We start from the raw sequence: 6,671 nt of genomic DNA, 5'->3' as shown, positions 1-6,671 counted from the left end.
ATATTGTTTGTGTATATGTTGATGCACATACTTCGACTCGGCGACAGAATGTCTTAGCTAACTATATCGTTATTTATGTATATTTATCGTTTATATAATTTCCGTTTAAGTGATAAATCTGTAGTGTCTCTCCAACAAGTAATACTGGGCTCCCCAGATTTCTCAAAAATGTTAGACCATCTTATTATTCCTGAAAACAATAATTCTATCAGTGTAAAATGCAATATAGCAAACCTTCCTTTCAATTATTTCAATTATTAATCCAGCAAACACGACGTATGGAAGAGTACATCGCAAACAGGCAAAATAAACTTGACAAACGTAAAAAATTATAAACATGATAATTGGTTAAATTTAATATAATTACCAGTAATACATATGTATTATTGAATGTATTTTCATAGTGTTACATCCGTTTTTTGTATTGTTATCTTACCAGTCTTTTTCTTTCAGTGTACCTTGTTTTGTAAACCTTCCACATTATATTAGGGAAATAAAATATTTCTCAATATAAACGAAAGTTTTTGGATACAATTGAAAACTATGGTGATGTCAACTTAAAAACGGTAACATGTTTGGTTATTTTTGACTCCGGGTGACCATGTTCGATTTTCCAAGGTGTAGAATCTTAAATTAGCAATTTCTGTTGAGGCTAGTAACCCCATGCTGACCCTGATAATATTGTTTTTTATTTGACCTTGAACCTGATCCCACATCCAATAACAAATACACATGTGACGTTGATATAACCTGGCTCAGCTACTGTAATATTTCATTTATCTTCAAAATATATATATTATATATATACTCAATAGAGAATTCGACCAATACACAGTCTCTATCACTTTAACAGTGTGAACAACAAGTCCTGTATCATCATTGACATCTGGCATTTCATTCGCCTTTCTATACATAATACCTACTGATATGGTGATGAAAAGTATTGACACCAAATGAAGCATAGATGACAAAAGAACGAGCGAATTTAACTATATGCAAGACGGTGTATAAAACGAATGTGGGAAACAGCGTGGTTTGTGGTCAGGGAGTGTATATCGCCGTTAATCTATGAGAAAATGTAACAAAAAGTTTTTTATTGAGTTAATTGGATGTTTAATAATACTGGTGCAATATGTCATAACTTAACCTAATTAATTTCAACTATCAAATATGGGAAACGGGTTGGTACTGTTGTTGCTGAACTGAAGTGTTTTTCTGTGGTTAATAGTTTGATTGAGAATTTGGCGTTCGTAATTATTTCAAGACAAATCTATTGCAAACTAAAACGGCCGTGTAATTGAACTACACATGATTTCGTATTTTACAACCATCTGCATATTATAAGTTATACATAGTTGCACAATGTCGAAATGTTCGATGATGTGGTTTCATATTATTTATCAAAACATGTGAAAGCAGATCTATAATCGTTGTGAAAAAAAAATATATGAAAGTATAAACATCGGAGGAGCGTTTTTGGTTATTGTTAGCATTAATGAATCAAGGTGGGTGATCCATAGTAAATGTATCGGCACATTTCTCCAAAACCAGTGTTAAGGTACCTTATATTTTCTGCTGTGAAGTCGTAATGTAGAGTTCTACTCCAATATGTTCGAAAATATACATGAATAGAAAACTGTTCATCTTGCCATTTGTATTTTTCGAGGAGTATTTGCTGCCATTTGTTCAGGGGAGGTTCATTCAGACTGGTTGGTTCAATGTGCAATAGATCCCAATGACATTTTGCTAAAATTTGTTTTGCTTTAAAACATAACTACATCCCCAGCAGTTCTTAACATAGTCTTGGTAAGAGTTATAAAAATATCTTAAAGACCGAGATTATTTTTCAGCAAAAATGAGAGCGTCGTTTTTATCCTTTGCAGCGACATAGTCATAATATCGAAGCACAATAACATCAGCATCAAAGTATACACCTCCCCTTTCTATCAATATCTGAAGCTTGGCAATTTGGATTAAGAGTTTGATTAAAAACAGTTGTTGGCGCAGTTCTGTTGATGATTTTTAAAACTGGTGTCAGCTGTTTGGCTTGAAACCACCATTTGTTATCTGGCTCACAATCAGTGTAAAAGAGAATACACTCAGATTGCATACTTATGTGAACGCTCAGTATACTAATCAGGTTCTCAAAACGAAATGTATGACAGGTAAATCAAATAAAATGTGCAATATTTGGAACTACCTTTTTATCATGTGGTTTCAAGTTACCATAGAGTGATCTTTGTTTGGTAGAATCACCAGTTACATTACGTCTCAACAGTGACACGTTGCAGGGATCCCACGCCTGAGACACAAGAAATAGCCCCAGAAGACAACATCTATTTTAACACAAACTCAAAATGTTATATTCTGTGTGTTTTTATTAAATATTACATTGTGACATAGAGTGCATTAAGAAAAGTATTAAAATATAATATATCTTCAAACTATTTTCATCTAAACTTCGTCAATCTAGCTTGGCCATCAACTAATTTCAGCTAACACTGGCTAAAAAGGAAAGCACTTGACCTAAAAATAAACATGACAATAACTTTGAAGGTATATTTGCAACATTTCATCTAGAATGTTATTCTTTACATTTGTATATATTGTACTTAGGCAGAAGGGAAATAGTGCAGTGGTCTCCAGAATGTGGTAAATAATGTAAAGTTCTGTATTTCTGTAGTTGTGCCTGTAGTTGTGCATTTAAATACATCTGAGTGGAGTATATAATAAAGTATATGTAACATTTAATGTCACTTAACTGTAATTGGATAAATACATGCTCTATTGTTTAATTAAATTGACTCTGACAGTTACGTATTATATTTGAGATTTGAATCACCTCCACTTATGTATGCGTGATGCAGGAGGTTGTAAACATAATACTTTTTCATGTATTCATAAATTAATCCCTGTATTCTTGAAAACTGTCGCCAATCCATGCCATTGATTGATTTGGCTCTGACAGTTAAGGATTTATTTGAGATTTGAATCAATTCTAATTTAATCATAATATAAATTAATATTATCAAAGCCAAGCTGGACAATAACATACCAAAATGATATTGATATGTATTCATACACGATGGAAGAGTGGCAATAATTTGTCTATATCATGTGTCACATATGCAGGTCAATGTCTCCAGATTGTCAGATGACTCATGTAAACAAATAGTGTTATAAAACATACCAGCCTGTTGAACTTGAAATCACCAAATTACCATGTTCCAATTTAAACATAGAACAGCACAAATATCTAAGATTTGGCATTGAGAAAAGCGAGCAAAAATAACAGTCACGAACAAAATTATCTCATTTAAGTCCAGTAAAAACAAAATACAGGACTGATTTCTAGGATACAGGCCCTAAACATTATAGAAATATATATAGTACTTAGTTCGATACATGCAAACAAGCACTGTTTGGAAATTTTGTGTAAGCTTTCACTCTCGCAGCAAAAACTAATATTGGGAACAACAATGCATCTTTACATAGGAGGCCACAATATTTTGATACACACTATCAGCCAAAATGTACCAATTCGCCAAGATTCATCATAAAGTGAAAAGTAATAAAAGCAGCCTTCTCTTGATATTACAACACAGTCAACCCTCACATTATATCAAGCCATTATACATGTACATCAAACCAATACCCTCTGATACACTTTATCAGAGGAGAAACTATTTTAAATTCCTTATAACTCATAGGCATGACCCGCAAGATGAAAACAAATTTGCACAGAATGGTCATAGAGGGCAACATACAACAGAATTTTAAGAAAAGCACTTGATGTATGTATGTGATTTCTTTTAGGACTGAGGATCAGATACATTTAACGATTTCAGTGTTTTTTCATAACCACGTAGTTTGCAACATATTTTTGCGAAAAAATCTGTCAATGATGATACATTAACCTAAATTCAAACTATATACCTGCTAGAGCAGACATCGACTGTTGAAATATAGTCCACCAACAGAACTGTCGATATAAAGCACCATGCAGTGATGCAACGACTTTCATGATACCAGTTTTAAAGCAGGGGTTGTCATTGTGCATTGCAGGTCCAATTGGCGAACATCGTCCGACACAAATTTAAACATATCAAACAATCATACCATGTTTAAAACAACACATTCTAAACATGTTCAAAACGTGCATTTGAATGGCTGCCAGTATACCGTCTTTTGTTGGCAAAATTCCATTGTTGTGCTGGAACACAACACCTGTGTACCATGTTTGAACCAATATATCAATATTAATTTGAGATATAAGCAGAATTGAGCAAAAATAATTGAAGATTGTGTCAGTCGACCATCTTCTAATCTAACCAGCCTGCGGGACTATAACGTGTGAGCCAAAAATATTTTTGGGTACCAAACGACCATCTTAAATTGAATTGTGACACACATATTTTTTTTTGCTAAGAAACAATTGTATGTGAACTAAGTTTGGACCTAATTGAACCGCGTGAATTTGAGATATAAGCAGAATTACTACACTGAAAATATACTACACTGCTGCTAAAGATACACGTTTGAGGTTGAATATAACGACAAGCTCAGCCAGTTACTGGTACTACTGGTATTGTGGATAACTATAGCGTATTTTTATCTCCTTCAAACACTTTAATAATAGGAGTTGCAAATCGTAACAACAATCAAAATTACATCTTATTTAGTATTATTTCTGCAAGCAATTATTTTAAACCTATCAGAAATTCTTCATTTTAATGCCATATCAAACTTCAATCATATTCTCACATAATTTCATCTTTTGGTCTCACAGCAACCAAGAAAAAAATGTGTATAGTTGCGTGAAAGCTAGAAGTTTTTTGTTAATTGTTAACTGGATTACGTGTATGAACGTTTCAAAATGCAAACCTTGTATTGTGGTTGACTACATCTCCATTTCAACGATGCACAAAACTGTCACCCCAATTCAAACCTTGAATGATTGACATTATAATTATTATGAATATATTTTAACGACGGTTAAACTATTACGAATCAACTTTAAAGGTTTTTATACCCGCGATAACACAAGGCAAAAACTTCTTAATGGCTTCAATATCGCACTAGTTGTGTGCCCTATCTGTAAAAGTGCTTGAGATATAAGTAAGTCACGTATCTTGGCCGATGGCTTCAATATTGCACTGAATTTCCCTATCTGTAAAAGTCCGTGATATATTACAGACATACATAGGAAGTTTAAGAAAACTCTATGAGATATTCAGTGTGTATAGGAAGAAGGAGGTCAGTAATTTGAATGAATATGCTTTTGTTTGAAATATGCAATGTTTTAGTATTTTGTAAATTGGCATACTTTTCTTTATTGGTTTCGACTGGTCGGTGTTTGAGAATTCTAAGTTGTTTTTTGAAAAATTGTTGTCTGAAGACTATTTGCAAATAAAAACCCACGCTTGTTCAATGTTATCATCTTGAGAAATTCAATATGACATGACAATTTAGGTGGCCACCAACGTTCTTATTTGCGGAATGGATAGTCCCTATGCCACTGATTGTACAATTGATTGATTTGTTTGATTTGGGGTTCATAGGTCACATTCCCCATTTATGGACGTCGAATTCTTACATGTTCTATCATGTAGGGACTGTGTTGTGGTATCGCCAATTTAAATTGACGACTGCATATATCCTTAAATAAATGTGATGTATTGGCAATTCAAACTAGGCTAATATATGTACAGCCTTAAGTTGGTGAAATATCTGCCAACACGAGATTGTCGTGACGTTTGTACAGTAAGTTTAAATGACATTGTGTACCAATATGAATTATAGGTAAATATACGAACAGATTAGTACTCTAACCCACATGAATAAGTAGTCAATTACAATGACCTGGAGCACCCGTGCGTGGCAATAGTCCGATTATATCTGAAATAAACCATCTAATAGTTCATGTTTGGTAAATAAATGCAAATTATGTCCACCTCTTTACATCTACTTAATATACAGTTATTTGAATTAGGAAGATTTAAAATACAAGTTTGTATTATCAGTTTTTAAAACCGGCAAAATGACTGACAGCGCGAGTAGCCTATCAGCGACAGTAGCTGTTTAATACTTAATCATAATTCCTCACCTCAAACTTCAAAGCAGCTTGCTTGTGAATCTGGCTTCTGGAGAATCAGTGATAAACCTTGTGGAAATAAAACAAATGATTTGTTGATGGGGACTTCAAAATTAAATTAACGCAGCCAATTATAAGTGGCCTCGGATCATTCTGGAGCTGTTGGGAAAAAGAGTCAAGTCGCCATTTTCACCAAAATAATTAATAAATCATACGAATAATTGATGATGCGCTTCGTAGTTTTGCAAGTACATTATTTCACACAAGTTGTAGCCTCTGAAGTACTAATTTCTGCGCATTTTTGAAACTTTCTAATAACCCAATATGCCGTCAAATCCCTATTTTTATTTCTACATTTCATTAGTTAACATTTTATTACAACCATACACCCTTCCATATTTCATGTGAAACTAAAGTTGAAAAATATTGACTTTTATCGAAAAGGTGTAATAAAATCATCTGATTTACCTATAAAAGACTAAAGCTAATGTCTTTTCAATTTATATTAAATTACATATAGCAGTCAGATCGCGTGCCTTGACGCAAAAACACTCTCAAACAATACCCTTGCTAACAA

At 33.2% G+C, this 6,671-nt stretch overlaps 1 long non-coding RNA gene across 1 annotated transcript; it reads right to left on the bottom strand.

The window, feature by feature from the left end:
* Positions 1 to 2,360: 2,360 nt before the first annotated feature.
* LOC144358435 (uncharacterized) lies at positions 2,361 to 6,147 on the bottom strand. The gene is made up of 2 exons (XR_013421831.1): positions 6,107 to 6,147; positions 2,361 to 2,526 (listed from the first exon to the last, which is right to left on the bottom strand). It is a non-coding gene; the product is annotated as an uncharacterized LOC144358435 (long non-coding RNA).
* Positions 6,148 to 6,671: the final 524 nt, after the last annotated feature.

This window comes from Saccoglossus kowalevskii, chromosome 9, assembly GCF_978046115.1.
Source record: "Saccoglossus kowalevskii chromosome 9, keSacKowa6.1, whole genome shotgun sequence".
Taxonomy (NCBI): Eukaryota; Metazoa; Hemichordata; class Enteropneusta; family Harrimaniidae; genus Saccoglossus; species Saccoglossus kowalevskii.
The sequence above is the reverse complement of the archived record's forward strand: the minus strand, read 5'-3'. Positions and strand labels throughout refer to the sequence as shown.